Source organism: Cupressus sempervirens, chromosome 1 (assembly GCF_028749045.1).
Source record: "Cupressus sempervirens isolate cs-2001-9-10 chromosome 1, ASM2874904v1, whole genome shotgun sequence".
NCBI classification, from domain to species: domain Eukaryota; kingdom Viridiplantae; phylum Streptophyta; class Pinopsida; order Cupressales; family Cupressaceae; genus Cupressus; species Cupressus sempervirens.
Window position 1 is genome coordinate 641,866,941 of NC_143118.1, and position 20,319 is coordinate 641,887,259.

Sequence of the window (20,319 nt, forward strand, 5' to 3'; positions counted from 1 at the left end):
GCTCACACATGTGTGAGGAACACTCACACTTCCCACGCCCCTCATGTCTTCCACACCTCTTACACATTTGTCCCCCTTTACATGAGAATCAATATGTCTCACACATGTGTGAGAAACCATGCTTCTAACACCTCTTACACTTGTCATTGACCCATCACATCAAAGGTTGCTCACACATGTGTGAGCATCTTTCTCCCTTTGAATGGTTAAAAACCCTAATCCACATGGAATCCACTTGGCCTCCACCTTATGGGCACCTCATTGATCCTAAGAGATCCTAGCCCTTCATCTTGCATTGAATCTCAACTATCCATTTCATCTCATTTCCTATAAAAGGAAAGCCCTCTCCTCATTTCCATAAGCACTATCTAGCCCATTCTTATGCTACAGGATTTGTGAGCAACCACATCCCACAACAATGAAATCATCAACAACTTGGTAATTTTATGATGTTTGCATTAGTGCTATTTTGAATGGTTTAAGCTCTTTTGATTTCATGTCATCATTATTTATATGTTGTCTTTCATATTTGAAGTTTGCATGAATATGTAGGAATAGGCTTTAGTTGCTTATTGTTTATTTTGTTGTTACATTTTATGCAATACAACTAGAACATACAAAGACTCTTATTAGGTTCATTTTACTCTCATTTAGTGTAGTGTTTTCACTTATTAAACAACTTACAATGGGTTACCCTGGCAACCACTTAGGGCCTTGGCCTCCATTGTAAGCCACTTTTCAACATTACATATAGATTACCTACCTTAAATTCATGAAAGCACAAATCAATAATCATATAGAATCACCTCAGTCCTAGGCAAGTGACTAGAAAGCATTAAAAGATAATTCACAATAATCACATCAGTTCTCTATGAGCAACTAGAAAGCATCCCAAAATATATTGATCGAAGACTCAAAATGGTTAATTCAAACATGTCATAACATGACATCACCAAGAACAAAGCAAACACTTCAGTCCTATCAAGTGACTAGAAAGCAACCCAAGTATAACTGATCGAAGACTCAAAAATGGTTAAGTCAAAAATAATCAAATCAACATCATAATATCACAAACACAAAACTCCCAAGCCTCTGGTAGTATCCTAAGATTGGTCAATACTCTAGTCAACCCAAAGCTAAGACACAGAGAACATATAGATAACAAAGTGTAGGTTTCATAGTTTGGTTTGATTTGAATTAAACAGTAAGGTTTTAGTTTTCATTTTCTCAACTATTATAATTACTAAATTTTTTGAATAATAAAATTTTACTAGTATTACAAACCATTTTCATATATCTAAATCATATAAACACATCCAAGTTTATAAAAGAAAATATTAATTCTCCCAATTAATTTCTTTGATTTTTAATTTACTTTAGAATTATATTTAAATAGTAAAGTAATAAATCAAATTTTCAAATAATTAAATTTCAAATTTTAACAATACTTATTAAAATTAATAATAATAATAATTATCAATTATTATCATAATAATTGTCAATTATTATCATAATAATTGTCAATTATTATCATAATAATTTTCATTTAATTAAACTTAGGAAAAACTTTCCTAAAAGGAAACCTTGTAAAAATAGAAACTTCCAAAAATAGAAACCTGCTAACAATATAAACTTTCCAAAATGGAAACCTACTAAAAACATAAACTTTTGAAAAAATAGAAACCTGCTAAAAATAGAAACTCTCCTGAAATAGAAACTTGTTAAAAATAGAGACTTGCTAAAAATAGAAACCTACTAAAAACAAAGACTTTGTAAAAATAGAGACATACTAAAAATAGAGACTTTCTAAAAATAGAAACTTGCTAAAATAGAGACTTTCTAAAAATAGAAATATATTAAAAATAGAGACCTACTAAAAATAGAAACCTACTAAAATAGAGACTTTCTAAAAATAGAAACATGCTAAAAATAGGGACTTTCTACAAATAGCCCTAATATAGAAATTCGAACCAACTAGTCAAATTCTATAAAATGAAATTTGTTTGCTTTTCAGAACCCGAAACCCGATTTAACAAGTTCATATACAAAACCTCAATTTAACAATAAGGGTTTCAATTTAACTCTTTCACAGATGTATTCAAGAACAAAGAACAATAAATCTTAACATGAGGGTTTTCTAGTTTCTAATTTGTATATAAATGTTTCTTGAGAACAATGAACAACCAAATGCAACACAAGGTTTTCAATCATTAAATTGCTTACAGAAGTTCCCAAAAATGAAGACTAATAAATATGCAAAACAAGGGTCTCAACACAGAAGAATTCTAAAAATAAAAACACAACATGCATAGAGAAGATAGGAATTCAAAGAATAGAAAACCATTGTACAAATAAACCATGAGATCCCATCTCAATCTGATGGTAAAATAACAATCACATGAAACACACAAAATAATCCCCTTTCTCTAAAAGCTTCCCTCTTCGAAATTGCTCCTCCAAAAACTGTGTAATTGCATAATGAGCTCTAGATCTCTAATAAAGAGTTCTCCCTTGATTTTGGGGCCCTTATTGTGCAATCATGCAATCTTTGATAAAGAGTTCTCCCTTAATTTGGGGCTCTAATTTTGCAATCATGCATGGAAACTCGCTGATCAAAAATTATTTATTACTTGTTATCTTTTACCTCTTTATGCACAAACTTTTAGATATTAAAATATCTTTATTAAATTAATTAGCTTTCTTACTTTATTTAATTTGTTATCTTTTAATTTCATGCATACACTTTATGCAATTTAGTTAAAATAAACTTTATTAAATAATTGCTTACTCTCTCTTTAATTAATTTATTATATTTTAATTTCATGCATAAGCTTTATGCAATTTAATTAGATTAAACTTTATTAAATTATGTTTTCTTTCTCTTATTAAATCATAAGAGTTTTAATAATATATTCATTAATTCAACTAACAATATTATTTAGAGTTTATTAATTAAAATAAAACTCCTAAAATAAATTATTATTATATTAAATAAATATAAAACACCAAAATTAGAACTATAACTTTATCTTTTTCATGCACGTTTATTGAATTATAAAATAACTTTATTTAATTTTCACTTGACATCTCTTTTAATTAATTTATTAAATTTAATCTCATGCACACATCATGCAATCATAAAACCTTTTAATAAATTAATTCCTTTTTCCACTTCTTGATTTATTTCGAACATTTAATTGATAAAATATTTATTAACTTAAACATAATATTATTTAGCATTTATTTAAAATGAACTCTAAATATATTATTATTAAATTAAATAATTATCATCACGTTCTAAAATTATTCTTATAACTTTTATCTTCAAATTTAAGTCTTTTTATTTAATTAATTTCCAAATTAATTAAATATAATTAAATATTAAAATATTATGATAATTTCCCATTAAATTAAATCATTAATTTAATCTTTTAATTAGACTTAATTAATAAAAAATTCACCAAAGACTTATAAAACAAAATATGAAAACCCATCATAGAAAAACACATACAATATCAAACTAAAGGGTTATAATCACGAATTAATGTCATTCAACGCATTCAAAAGGTAATCGACTCATATACTTGTCCTAATTTTTTAGGAAAAATGGCTTAAAGGTTTAGGATTTGGACTTAAGAATTTATCTCCCCTCTCTTACCATTGAGATAATGCGATAGGGTACTCTCATCCTAGCAATTCAGGAAAGTTGATACCTGGTACCTGCAATCTACATAAAAAATTATGAATGTACAAATACATATATACTAAGCTAAATAGACAATGGCAGGAAGTGGTGCATTGTGTAGATCTCGACTGGTAGGTGAGTACGAGTCCCTTCCTTAACCACATCACAAACGCCATACGTAAAGAAAATATACATGCACACCATACCCATGCAGTATGGAGTATCTATAAGAAAATACATATGATAATACATCTAAGTAATCATCATCAATAATGGAAAACACTATAATCATCATGATGCATACATGAAGTATAGAGTATCAAGTAATCTCATCACATATCAACTGACTTTGAAACAATATCTGATAATCTCAAAACAATACTACTAATCATCAAGCATAAAAACTGGCCTAAAAGAGTTCGATAATAATAGCAAAAGTAAACTAGGGGCAAGCACTACATTTCACACTAAGGCAAAAATGGGATATTTGGGTGGTCAAAAAAGTCAATGAAAGGGGCTAGAGGGGTGGAAAATTCCCCCAAACATATACCCCCTAGGCACTTAGCTTTCATTAATTTTTGCCTCTAGAACTATTTAATGACCTATTAAATTGCTTGAAACATTTGGACTTTCTAAAAAACCTAGGAATGAAATCTTACCACTAAATCTTGATTAGGGTAATTAATCTTGATTACCAACTAATTATTCTTAGGTTACTAACTTAATCCATCTCAGGTTTCTAGGTTACTTGGCTAACCCTAGATATCATTTAGATGTGCATACATGGATTACGAGTCTTAAGTGACACTATAAAATCACTATTACAAAATATTAAACACTTTACAATTATAGAATGATACACAACCAATTTACGTTAAAAATAAAATATGAAACAATGGGGTTTGCATCTTTCATTAGAATCAACCCCAGTTTTCACAAACTGTACATAGGGTCAAGTTCTAATTCTCTGTTAGATTTCTTAGCTAATAATCCTACACACTTCATTTCACACATTAGTAGTTCGAGAAAAATCACATGTATATATATTTAAAACTCATTTGGATAATTTCATTAATCAAAACATCAACTTTTATTTAAATAACTCTTTCTCATTTTTGCAACCATTTAATCATCATTAATTACATAATCAATATAACATATTTATCAATTCAAATTAAAATACTAGAATAATAATCGTTAGGCATGTATATACCTAAACATCATAAACACTACCAATAAGGAATACTAAACTATCTAAATGTATATAACCTAATCATTGAGGTACCATAATCAACATCATCATCATTATCATCAGGTGAAACACCTTGTATCACTATTAGTGCAAATTAATGTTTAAATAGTCGAGAAAATGTAGCAGTTATCAAATCATTGAGTATTTAAAACATGAATGTATTAGTTGATCTTAGTTTTTATTAGGACATCTAAACCATAAATCATTACTTCATATTCATTCCAATCTCCTATAATGGATTTAACAGAGAAATTTATATTTAATAAGTACAAACAAGGAGGAACCTTACAATTACATTATGAGTTCCATATTTATAAATGTTATATTTATAAATGGAATGAGAAAGGATGCCCGTGGAATTAAGAGTCAGGGCACATTTAAATAGGTGGCATTTGAGTTATGATGCCACTTTTCACCTTCCCAAATTATATGCCATGTGTCTATCATGAAGACATATTACTATGTATCTTTAAATAAATCTGGACGATTCTTTGTTCTTCAGTTAATGATATTGTCTTGTTTGTGTTAATGGTTGATGGGAATCTCTACTATGAGCAAGTAAGAATCAGCTTGGTGTAATCTAGGGAACACAACTTTCTCTATGATCCATCATATGCTTTATCCCTCTTTGTATCTTTTGAGTTCAGGCATTTGCACAAGAAAACAACACATAAATTATGTTATCGTCGACACCCACGATAATTCCAGTGACCATTTCATCACACCTGACTTCTCATTGCCATGCATATTCAATTCAATTTTAAGATTCCTATCAAATAGCTAGTGTGAATCCAAATAAATTATGGTCATGGCTCCATAGTCTATTGATTTTACCAAAACTAGAACAATGAGCTAACTTTGCCAAAATCAAAATAATGAGCTTGTTGCTCAATTGGCTTCCAAGGACACACAATTACACTAAGACCTTGATTGGTTTGCCACCTTCAATTACCTCTTGATGTCAATGAGTGTAGGTGTATTTACAATAGTCTACTTTCTTTTAATCAAGGGTTGTGTAATGGTGAATAGTTGAAGAATTCAAAGTTGAGGACTCCATTAAGCTTGTGAATAGTTGGCTTAGGTACCTAAACCTAACCCATAGCCTTTAGATGTTAACCTTAACTATCTTTGTCCACAAGAATTTCATCGAATGCCTTATATGAATTTCCATGTATTGTCACCTCCCATGGATTTTTGCCTATGTTCTTATGGTGCGATGTCAATATTCTTAGTAGAAGAAACTTGTGGCCTAAGCTTTCATCAAAGTAAAGACCATTGACCACTATGGTCAATTGAAAATCATGTTTACATATGAGCATCCATCCTTTAATATGAAGTCTAAGGTTGCGGCTTGAATGTATACTGAATTGTTATAGAGCCCTTTAAAGTGGGACTTAATAAGCATACATTATCTCTCACGGTGAATAGTATGTTTGATGCTTCTTGGTCTCCTCTAGGGTCTAAACCGTAGGTCTTTAAGCTTCTCCAATGAAAAAAATTACTTGCAAGTATGCTCTCATGCATCCCTTTCTATCATGGAGAAGTTTGATTTCTAGCTCTAGCACTTTCAAAATGATATCTAACATTTACCTTCCACGAGCACAATCACATGCATTGCTTTGTCATTCAAGTGTGGCTGGTGGCATTTTGTCAAATGAATTGACCACTATCTTCCCACACATTCATAATCGTGCACATGGTACTCGAACAAGACCCTTTTTTGATCTTTCATGCCTCTGACCTTGAGAGAATTCATAGGAAATGTCTTAGTGTAGATTTTCATGATGCTTTGCCTATGTTTCCATATGAAACATCTTTCACTTTTAAAAATGCCACCATGAACTAGGATAGAGTTCATTTAATGTTCTTGGACAATAATTATATATAAGTTTTTGGTATCATACGGCATGCTTACATATTCCATTTCTTTAGAAAATTTAATTTGCTCCATAGAAGCATCCCTTATCTTCTGATAAATTATTTTGATTGTCTTTAGGATCATCAGGGGTTTGTTGCACTTTCAAATTTGATCTTACTAACTAGGTCATTGTAAATTAAACATTTTTTTCTAAATCATCAGCATTGGAATAGTAATTTACTCTAGAAGGAACTGATAAGGGCCCTGATTGAAGATTCACATATGTTTCCCATTGGAGAGTAGTGACTTCTTCACTTCTATTCATGCCAACTAAACTATTAGTTTCTTTCTTGATTGAATGACTTTGAACTCTAACTTAAAGAGTGATTAGTTCTTTCTAAATTAGAAGCATACAATCATATAGTTTGCACTTTAGGGCTTCAAATTGGCTTTTAATAAAAATCTACATTTAAATCTATAAATGCCAAGTCTTTGAACCACTAAACCACCTAAACTACTTCAAACTGCTTTGACCCATAGTTCAAAAAGGTTCATGATTCCACACTAAAAATTTTAATCACTAGGTCTATATTGGGCACCAATAGGGGCTCTAACTATGGGACTATTTTTTACTCAAAAATAGAGAACTCTAACAATCTCTAGAAAAAGAAAAGTGCCTTATCCATTGGGCAGATAGGATTCACCAAGAAAAGGAAAACTAAGAGTTTCTTGCAAAGAGGGTGGAGGGGAGCAGGGAAAAGCCAACTAACCAAAAACTACTAGCAAGCACTAAACTTGTGCATATTCAAACTAACACTATGCACACCAAAGGAATATTTACAATATATACAAAGGTAGGAAGAAGAACTTACTGTGATGACCAAAAGAAAGAAGAACTCATGTGAATCCATTTACTGGTTGGGAGAAGCAAGAGCCTTTCCATAGCAATAGGTTTTGCTTTAATGGGGTAGCCCCAGTGATGTAGCACAAGGTAGGAGAATCCCTAAAGGAGATGTCCTAGCCCCCAACAATACAACCACACAGTAGAAACACACTAGCAAGAAACAATAAATCAAGATTTGATACCAAATCACAACTCTTTATTTATAAAATAACTGTTTATATGCAATGTGTTGGGCTGTAAGGCCTTCCTAGTTATGGCCAAATATAATAGCAATTAAAATAATAGTTTTGAAAGATCCCTCAAGATCTAAATCAAACCCTAGCTAGTCCAGATCCACACTCTAGTAGAAACCTTCAAGGAAGATCTCAACTTGTGCTTGCAAGCCCACCAAGCAATCTCCTTTTTTTCCAAGCTGCAACTACTAGCTCTTCTCAAACTCAATCCAAAATTCAAACAAAGACTACCTCATATTTGGTGCTCTATCCACACATTCACAACCTCATTGCAATCCTATTGTAAACTTCCTCACATTTAGCACTTTGTCCATAGACTCAGCAAAACTCACCCTTCAGCTACTCTCCATGAATCATTTCATGAATGAATGAATAAAAGACTCAACCACAACCCCTACTTATACCAATCTAAGCCACAAGTCGGCCTAGAACACAAATTAAATACAAATAAATAAATTAAATCCCACAAGTTGGCCTGCAACAGACACCAAATTCCTAAGCAAGGCTGAGCACTTCCCACACCATACCAAGCAACCAAAGACCATGCCGAGCTCCAAAGACCATACCAAGCTCCAAGGCCATGTTGACCTCCAAAGAACATACTAAGGTCCATGACCATGCTGAGCTCCATAGACTATGTTGAGCTCCTAGAACATGCTAAGCTTTGTAGACCATGCCGAGCTCCAAGACCATGTGAGCTTCATAGACCATGCCAAGTTCCTAGAGCATGCCAAGCTTCGTAGACCATATCAAGCTCCTAGATCATGTCGAGCACTAGTACAAGAATCCTCTAAAGCAACTACTGAGCCTCCTCCCATGAACTCCAAAGTAGTCATTGAGAAAACCCAAGATGCTCCTACATCAGACTCCCCAGGTAAATAGAAAAGTGTGTCTCATACTTTAATGCCCAAAGAAAGATCACCCAGCACCTTCATCTTCACCAAAGGCTTCCACTCCAATAAGGACAAGAAAACCAATCTCCACATCATCCACATCTACATCACACTATCAAACACCAGAATCTCAACCATCCAATTAGCATGCTCACTCCCAAGAACAAATTGAACACAATGTTTCACCAGAAAACCCTCATCCACATCAGCAACTAGTGAATCCACACTAGCAACAAAAAACTCCACATCGATAGAAACATGTACATCTCTATCAACACATGACACACTCTCAGCACCAATAATCTCATTGCTCACAACAAGATGCTCTGCAACATATAATGAATCACCAACAACAACCAGATAATCCATGACCAAGTGCTCTATAATTTCCTTGTCATACTCAACCAACTGATCATGAAAACCAACCTCTGTCCCAGCATTAGAAAGGTTAGGAATATCCTTAGCAACAACCTCCAACTACTCTATAGGTTTTGAATCAAACTCCACAAATTGATCAGCAAAACCAACCTCTTCCACCTTGACCTTGCTAGGCCATCTTCTCTCACGAGCAAGTCTCTTAACTGGCCAAACAACTCTCTTCCAAATTGGTAGACTCTAGCTCCACAAACATCTACAGAAGGACTTCCTCATCCTATCCTTAGTTAAACTAGTTTCAAACTGATCAACCTCCTCCTTAGGTCGATCAACCAAACTAGCATCCAACTGAGTAGACATCTTAGAAAACTTCCTCTCCACTATATCACATAGATTCATAATCATCTTAGGGTGCAATCCTCTCAGGGCCATCTCCTAAGATCTTTGTAAACCCTCTGCAACAAATCCTTCTCATGCTCCTTGTGACAACCTCAAATTGTTTACAAGCTAGCTTGTAACCTACCACCTTGCATGAACAATCAAGAACCACATCACAAGTCTAGGACCATAGATCTACAACCCACAACTCTCTACGATCATGCCTTAACAAGATTAGTCTTCCATCTTCACATTAATCGGTCCATCTGCAAGCCCTCTATAATTGCAAGTCAAAACCATGATTTTCCACCTCACAACCAATAGATCTAGGACTCCAAAAAGAATAATCCACCATCATATCAAGATCAATTCAGATCTACTTCATCAACCCAAGTCTTGTTGTAAGCTACCTCAGCTTCAATGATCTATCTACACACTTAGGAACAACCTTCACTCTAATACCGTCTAACACAGTGCAAGGCAGGACAATCCCTAAAGGAGATGTCCTAGCTCCTAGTAATACAACCACATAGCAGAAACACAATAGCAAGAAACAATAAATCAATATTTGATACCAAATCACAACTCTTTATTTATAAAATAACTATTTACATGCAATATGTCGAGCTATAAGGCCTTCCAAATTATGGCCAAATACAATAGCAATTACAATATTAGTTCTACAAGATCCCTCAAGATCCAAATCAAACCCTAGCTAGTCCAAATCTAAACTCTAGTAGAAACCTCCAAGGAAGATCTCAATTTGTTCTCATAAGCCCACCAAACAATCTCCTTGTTTTCCAAATCACACCTACTAGCTCTTCTCAAACTTGATCCAAAATCCAAGCATAGACTGCCTTATGTTTGGCACTCTGTCCACACATTCACAGCCTCATCACAATCCTACTATAAACTACCTCACATTCAACACTCTATCCACAGACTCATGAAAAATCATCCTTCAGCTATTGTCCATGAATCATTCCATGAATGAATGAATAAAAGACTCCACCACAACCCCTAATTATTACCAATCTAATCCACAAGTTGTCCTAGAACATGAATTAACTACAAATATATAAATTAAATGCCACAAGTCGGCCTGCAATAGGCACCAAATTCCTGAGCAAGGCTGAGCACTTCCTAGACCATGCCAAGCAACCAAAGATCGTGCCAAGCTCCAAAGACCATGCTGAGCTCCAAGACCATGCTGACCTCCAAAGACCATACCAAGCTCCATGACCATGCCAAGCTCCATAGACCATGTCGAGCTCATAGAACATGTTGAGCTCCATAGACCATGCTAAGCTCCAAGACCATGCCAAGCTTCATAGACCATGTCGAGTTTCCAAAGCATGCCAAGCTCCATAGACTATGCTAAGCTCCTAGAGGATGTCGAGCACTAGTACAAAAACCCTCCAAAGAAAATACTGAGCCTCCCCCCATGAACTCCAAAATAGTCACTAAGAAAACCCAAGATGCTCTTGCATCACCCATACCACTACCTCCTGACAATCTTTTCAATGCTGAAGCTCAATCTCATAGTATACAAAAATTTGGCAATCCAACATTCTGTCCCAAATAATCAAAGCTCATCATAGCATTCTTTATCTTCAAATGGTTCTTCTGTATCATTTTTCAAATCAAGAAAGGTCTCAAATTGAGGAGAACAATATTCAAGAAATTTTTCATTTACCTCCAAAGTATAGTCTACAATGACCTGCTTATTCTCATAATCATAAGAACCATGTTTCATATTACCAAACAAAGAGAATTTATCTAACATGGGATCAAATTTTGAAAAAAAAAAAATCCTCCAACTCTATTAAGAATTGAAGCATCATCAAATATGTAAAACATTTGATCTATCTTTTCTCCTAGTGCATCTTTAGATTTCACAACATTGTCTTCAATAGAATCACACCCAAAAGAATGAAACAAATCCCCAAAAAAACTCTTGTGACCTATTTTCTTTTTATTTATACCTTCACTTTCCAAAGAGGGATCTTCGTGCCCAAGAGATGATAAAAATATGCATATGATGTCTTCTTCTTCCTTGTAGATGAAAGTATCACCCAATGCCTTAACTGAGTCACCAATAGGTTGGGAACTAGCTCCAACCTTTCCTCATTCCATTAAAGTTTCAGCATATTCTAATACAGAAGAAATGAATAGATTATCATAATTTAATGGTGATTCTTGAGCCTGAACCAAAGGATTTTCTCTTATAGCAGTATTTTCACAAGACTCCATTGGCAAGAATAATGGATTAGGCTTACTCCACATGACTTGACCTTCCATCTTTTTAGAATTTTCTTTAATCTCTCTATCTACTATTGTATTTGGTTGAAACTAGATTGCTTCTACTAGAAGTGCAAGATGATCATCTTCTTGAAAACTACCCATCTCAGGGGTGAGTAGATCTATCTTTGTTTCAACATTCTAACCATTTTTGAATTGAGGTCTCATGCTAAAACTTATAATTTTCATATTTACCTAGTGATTCTTTCTTTTCAAAGACAGTGGGAGAATCTTCTCCTTTCTCATCTTCTATTCATGGTGGAAAAGATTTCAGCTCTTTACTTTCAACCGGATCTTGATCAATAACTGGACCATGCTTAGAGGGATTCTGTTGATTATGAAATCTTTCATCTTCTTCATTAAGAAGGGCAACATTAAACATTTTCAATGGGTTATCAACAAGCTGGAAGTTAGTTTCAAGATTTCTTTCTCTCTCTTTATTGCCACTACTACTAGGATTCTCACTCTCAACCTAAGTGTTCTTGTTCTCCCATGTTTGGTTTTCTTGTGGATGAGCTATGGTTATTTGGATTTCTTTCTCACTGATAACTAAATAATTACATGAGATAAAATGTGAAGATGTAACCGACACTTCATCATCATCCACCTCTAAATATTTCTTCAACTAATACACTTTCTCCTCAAGTTTTTGCAAGTCTTTCAATTTGTGAAATCTTACACATAGACTTTTCCTCAATAGCTACAATGTGGAGTCCTCTTCTATGTTTATGTTGTTCTTGACAGCTCAAGAGATTCTTTTTTTATAGCTATCCACAAATACATGTAACACTTTATTATTCATTTGATAAAGTGCCATGAGAGTAGAATATGGCTTTGGCTTTCTCATGACTTTCATATCCAACATGGACTTTATATAGAGTTGCCAATCTCCTGCACATGGAGATAATCATAAAATTGAGGAAACAATTAGTAGGCACTAAATATTTGTTTCTGAATCCCCAGTAGTGTTGCCAAAAATTTGTTAGTGAACAGATTGTCCTCCATAGAAATAAATACAAATTAATCCCAAAAATCCCAAATAGGAAGACTAAATATGCACTAATAGTTGGGTCACTTCACTATTGAAAAGCGTAAGTACCCTCTACATTTATCTGGGTACACACCCCATGTAATATTTATAATAAATCAATTGCACTATAATTGACAATGCCTTAACTTGAAAGAAAGAAAGGTTTACAAACATCTATCAGTAAACACAACATAGGTGCAAAAAAACTAAGCAGCTCAAAGGAAATAGAAAATAAATGAGACAAAGTCCATTTATTCATGCATTACATTACAGAAATAACACAGAGAAAACACAAACTATTCATTGCAAATACATGAAAAACCATAGCATCAAGTCCAAAGGATAATTGTGATGACAATCAAATGTAACAGATACATATTCAAAGAAAATCAATACCACTCCAAGTTAAATATTAATTGAAAAACATGCATTTAAACTCAAAGTTTTAATATACTATTGTTTATCCCTCTAAACACAATAAAATAATCTATATTGTGTTTTTTCTATACATTAATCATTATCTAAAAATAAAAATTCCATTCCCATGTATTATAATAGAATAGAAAAACTCCCCCTCTCGAAAACCCAAATTCTACAGAAAGAAGGTAGTCTTTCCTGATCAAAACTAGAACCCCTGCCTCTTTGTTCTCAATGGTTTATGTAATTTCCTTCAATTTTTATGTACTTAATCAGTTATGATAATTGTATCTTGGAGATTCTCCCCTGTGAAATCTCTTTTATCCTTGTGCTATTGAGATCACTATCTTTTTCTCGAGTGATGTTTAATAGTTTAGATGACTAACCTTTTACATTACATCATGAGTTCCATATTTATAAATGTTATATTTATAAATGGAATGAGAAAGGATGTCCATGGAATTAAGAGTGGGGGAACATTAAAATAGGTGACACTTGAGTTGTTATGCCACATCACATGTGTGGACTTTCATCTTCCCAAATTTTATGCCACATGTATATCATCAAGACATATTAATGTATATCTTTAAATAAAACTTGATGATTCTCCATTCTTTGGTTAATGATATTGGCTTATTTGTGTTAATGGTTGATGTGAGTATCTACTACAAGTAGGTAAGAATCTATTTGACATAATCCACAGAGCATGACCTTCTCTATGATCCATAATATGCTTTATCCCTCTGTCTATCTTTTGAATTTAGGCATTTGGGTGAGAAAATAACACATAAAGTATGTTGTTGTTGACACCCACAACAATTCCAATGACCATGTCATCGTACCTGACTTCTTGCTACCATGTATATTCAATTAAATTTTAAGAGTCCTAACAAATAGATAGTATGAATCCAAATGAATTGAAGTCTTGGCCCCTTAGTCTGTTGATTTTACAAAAACCAAAACAATGAGCTAACTTTGCAAAAATCAAAATAGTGGACTCGCTACTCAATTAGCTTCCATGAACACATGATCACACTGAGACCTTGATTGGTCTACTACCTCCAATTACCTCTTGATGTGCATGAGTGTGGGTGTATTTACAATAGTCTCCTTGCTTTTGACCATGGGTTGCATCATGGTGAATAGTTGAAAAATTTAAAGTTGAGGACTCCATTAAGCTTGTGAATAGTTGGCTTAGGTACATGAACCCAACCCATGGCCTTCAGACATTAACCCTAACTTTCTTTATCCATTTTCATTTCATTGAACACCTAATATGCATTTCCATGTACTATCACCTCCCATGGATCTATGCCTATGTGCTTATGGTGTGATGTCGATGTTCTTAGAAGAAGAAACTTGTGGCCTAAGCTTTCATCAAGGTAAAGACCATCAACCACTATGGTCAATTGAAAAGCATGTTTATGTATGAGCATCCATCCTTTAGTATGAAGTCTAAGGTTGTAGCTTGAATGTACATTGAATTGTTATAACACCCTTTAAAGTGGGACTTAATGAGCATCCCCTATCTCTCATGGTGGATAGTATGTTTGATGCTTCTTGGTGTGCTCTAGGTTCTAAACTATAGGTCTTTAAGCTTCTCTAATGAAACAAATTACTTGGGGATATGCTCTCATGCATCACATTTTATCATGGAGAAGTTTGATTTCTATCTTTGGCACCTTCAAAATGATACTTGACATTTACCTTCTACGGGAACAATCACATGCACTCCTTTGTCATTTAGGTGTGGTTGATGGAATTTTGTCAAATGAATCGCCACTATCTTTCCAGATGTTCATAATCAGGCACATGGAACTCAAGCAAGAGCCTCTTTTGATCTTTCATCTTCTAACTATAAGAGCATTCATAGGAAATCTCTTAGTTTAGATTTTCATGATACTTTGCATATGTTTCCACATGAAGCAACTTTGACTTATAAAAATTCCACCGTGAACTAGGATAGAGTTCATCTAATTTTCTTGGACCACAATTAAATATAAGTTGTTAGTATCATATGGCATGCTTGCATATTACATTTCTTTAGCAGAATTAATTTACTCCATAGAAGCATTCCTTATCTTTTGATTAATTATTTTTCTTGTATTCAAGATCATCGAGAGTTTGTTCCCCTTTCAACTTTGGTCTTACTAACTAGGTTATATTAAATTAAACATTGTTTTCCAGATCATCACCATTGGAATAATAATTTACTCTAGAAAGAACTAATTAGGGCCCTGACTAAAGATCCCCATATGTTTCCCATTGGAGAGTAGTGACTTCTTCACTTCTATTCATGCCAATTGAACTATAAGTTTCTTTCCTAATTGAATGACTTTGAACTCTAACTTAAAGAGTGATTATTTCTTTCTAAATTAAAAGAATGCAATCATATGGTCTACAATTTGGGGCTTCAAATTAGCTTTTAATCATAATCTACATTTGAATCTATGAATGCCAAGTCTTTGAACCACTAAACCACTTGGACCACTTCAAACTTCTTTGAAACCTAGTTCAAAGAGGATCAATATTCCACACTAAAAATTTTAATCATTGGGTCTATATTGGGTACCAACACCTCCATAAGATTATTCTTCTCCTTGACCAATTTTTTGGACACCTTGTTATGTTGTTGGCCCAAAGTTTTATATGCATTATACAAATCCCAAACCTTCCCTGACTTGGTTAGTAACATCCTAAAATGATTTCTCAGTATGGAGATAGATATCTCCATTCGAATCAAAGGCACATCCTTTAGCCTTTTATTTTCTTCCTATAGCCTTTTCAATTCACACTTCAAGGAATTATCAAAGGATTGAATCATGGGCTACACTTGTAGCTTTCCTATTTTAAGAAAGCTCTAATATATTGCTCTCCAATTGTCCCTTTTAAATGTTACCTATTTCATCTGAGCTTGGGTTAAACAAGGCCATGTAAACTTGCATAGTTGTTGACTTATTAGGGTCTATTACCCCTACTTTCAATGTCATTATGTGTCCAGAATCTTAATCTATAACAATAATCTATGGTCTTTTATGTGGAGGGTATAGAGCCCATAATAGCATAGATTTTCATATTCAACAAACCCGAAACCAATGATTACATCTTTCACACCATGCATATCTAACTTCATATCCTTCTTTCTATATCTGATCAAGCTATCAAAGATATATGATGCACTTAAATCCCATCTTGGTAGAATTATGATTCTTGCTTCATTGAGTAATTATCTCCCTCTTATTGGATTCATGCTTTCTACTTCTTTCTTGATATCTTCTTTCAGATTGACCATCAACTCCTTTTCATTTTCTGGAGTTATGTGTTGGACACTCTATCTCAAAATATTCCCTTTGTAATTATATAAAACAATAATGAATTCTTTGGATTTGACAAAGTCATCCTCATTTACAAACTTGCCAGATTCAAGGATTATTTTGTCCTTTTTAGCATAAATTTTTTCAAGTATCTGAACATCATATTCCAATGCTTGAAGTACTAGCTTATCCAAGGTCCTAGTCACTAGAATAGGGGACTCTAGTAAATTCTAAATGTAATCTTTAAATTGTTCCAGTACTTGTCATATCTACTCTTCCAACTCTCTATTCTAATCTTGCAACTTCTGTTGAACTTCCATCCATTCCATATTTTTAAAACTCTTTTCATATTCAATGCCTTAATGGATATAGTCACCCATTTTTTGTAACTTTATGTAGGCATGCATATATCCTTCAGGATCACAATGCGTCCATGGATCATTATGTACATGTGATACTCATTTTGTAGTTTTTTACCAGTCTTACCATAAGACTTGGTTGCATATATTGTAAAATCTCCAAAAGACATAGTAGTAGGGACAAAAATTTCTTCATTTGCTTCCCTCCAAAGTATTGTTATCTAGATTCTAACAACTGCCTTACAATTTCTAGGTATGCAATTCTATCAAGTACTGAGATTGGCAGTCTGTATGGATTTCCCTCAAATCTGAAAACTCTAAAATAAATAAAATAATCGTGACCATACTAATCACCCCAATCGTTCTTAATCTTCTTTCCTAGTCCATTATCTTTAGGTTTCAAAAATGTCTTCATGTTAGGGAACATAGAAGGAAAACCTTGATGCCCAAACAAAGTATATATAGGGGCTGGACAAAGTGATCCTCAAAAGTGAGGTAGCAAGACACACTATATCTATATTTCCATAATAATGTACACATTTTAACTGCCCTTTCTTCAGCATTGGTTTCTTGTACATTTAATTTTAAAATTTTATGCCATAAACTTCTTAACTGGTGATAATACAAAACCAGATGCATAAGAAAAGAATAATGCCTGAAAGTAGGATAGTAAACATCATTGAAATTAATAAAATAAGTATGAATATTGTCAACAACATACTCTGCATAATCACAGGTCCTAGGTTCCAACATTTGAATATCAGATGCCAACACCATAGGTCCAATTTCTATTAGGTCAAGCACTCCCATTCCTCCCACTTATCCACAAGACTGATATGTCATGTCTAGGTATGTTTTGAAAATGTTAATATTAAATGGAGGTCCATTTGTTGTAGTTAATGGCTTTCTAATAATTTTGTGCAACATTTGCTTCCACTACCTATATGAAACATTTGACCTATTATTATTCAACTTGTTGAATGATAATTTCTTTGTAAGACTATTTGTTGGTGTTTTGAACCCCAATTTTCAACTCATAATTTCACTCTTCCCAATGATTCTCCTCTAAATAAAATTAGAAAATTGTTTGTAAAGTTATATTTTGAAAAACTTAGGTTGAGACAAAGGGTCAAGTTAGCTCATCAATTTTTTATAGCCTCAAACTCATACAAAATGGTTTTGAACCACTTTGTAACATTTGAAACTAGTTCAAAAGTTCAGGTACAAGGTTTGAAAATTTAAGAGGAAAAAACAAGTTCAAATTTGAAAACACAAGAAACCAATTTAGAATTCACTGGCTTGACCTCCAAGTTCAAAGTCATTCTCTTAGAATCAAAAGTTTAGGATTAGGACACACTTGTTTTAAGTTTCAAGCTCGGAATGTGAAGACTATGTAAATCATAGACTTTGATCATTGAAAGTCTCATGGACCTTGACACCCAAAGAATGAAATACATTAGAGTTTGGTATATAATAATGGAGAGATATTTTCAACCTAGATAGGGAAAATATACTCAAACACTCATTGGAAATGATAAAAATATAAATATTCTGAAGTTCCTAAGATCCTTTCAAAATAGGTTTGTAGCTCTGTGGATGCAGGTTGCATTAAGATTGAGATAAGATTTAAATAGATGAACATCCTATATTAGAAGTATAAAATTGTCTTCATCCACTACTCCAAAATATTTTTCATAATATGGATGAACCAACATGTAGCATCCACGACCTGTGGGGTATGATCCAAAGGAAAAGAATGGTCATCCATAAGGGGAGCTCAACAAGTATCCTCAGGGCATTCCTAGAGATTACAATTTCAATCTAAAATTAGACCGAGCCACGCATGGCCTATACTCACCATCAGATCTAGACAGGTCAACATTGGCAAAGTAAAATTGTGGTGGGCTTCATGGATGAGAACATAGACAATGCATGGCATCTGTTTGACATGAATGCCCAATGATGTGGATTAGTGTAGGCCTCTAAACCAATTTGGAGAATCATGCCATGAAATCTAAGAAAGTAAAGGAAACTCATTAAAAAGAGTCAAAATAACTGGTAGATGACATATTTGAGAAGCAACATGGTTGTTTCCCTAAAGGACTCGATAATGGAAGCATGAAATAAATATTTCAAGAGGCTCGATCCTAAATTCAAAGGATGAATATCAGGCACATTAAGAAGTTAGAGTAAATTGCTAGAAAAATATTATTTAGATGATGACATGTGTATGTATGTTAAAGTGCACATAGCATGAAGATAATTATCAAAGGTTGATGGGAAAAACAAGGAGACAAGGGTCAAATAGTATCATATGTGAAGAGACAACAATGCTTGTATGAATCTTTGATATGATTCATTCGCATCAAAGTTTGATGGGCATGAGTACCACAATGAGAACAAAGGGTGTCAATCAACTATTTGACTAAATACAAGTCTCAGTTAGAAAACTTCCATGAGAAATGGCACATGGCATTGAAGCTGGCCCAAGCCAAGATCATCTATGACTATAATAGTGGGTTCTTCCAAAGAGCCTAAAGTTATTGGAGACTATTATCAATCATTTTCTCAAAGGACATATCACCAAATATGACTCCATGCAGATACCATCAATGGGAATAGACCATGCACATAATTGGTTGGTGAAGGACCATAATTCCCCTCTCATCATAAAATTTAGTGCAAACAAGATCATTATGCTCGTAGTTGGTAATTGACTGCACAGGTGGTACACATCACTAGTTTAACATAATTTCATTAGGTTGAATATAGGAAAGCTCACACCTACCATAAGCACTTGCTCAACACTAATTTAGGGTCCATTTGGTAGTGGGAATACAAGTGGAATAGGCATATGTAAATTCTTAAAATTTTGAATTTTGTGTTTGGATGCACCTAAATAGGCAGAATAGGAATACATATTCCTATTCCAATTTTATTTATTTTAGGAAATATAAACTTTTGGGTCTGTGAATTCCCCATCAAATTCTTGTTGAACCAAACAAGAATAGGAATATATGCCCCCATTTTCTATTCAAGAATACATATTCCAAAATAAGTATTCCTATTCCCATAGCCAAATGGACCTAGATGAGCTCAAAGTTCTTGCTTAAATGATAGAGTGGATCATTGAACTACTCATCTACAACCTCATGATGAGTAAAGCTATGTTTATTGATACTCATTATTTATACAGAAAACTCCATAAAAATCTTGATGTTGGTGTGAGGTCAGGGCTAAGATGTGTTGTCCAAGACCTCTCTTCTTGATAAAGCACAAGATACATGCCTATGAATGAGTTAGGTTTAGGTCCAGCTTCA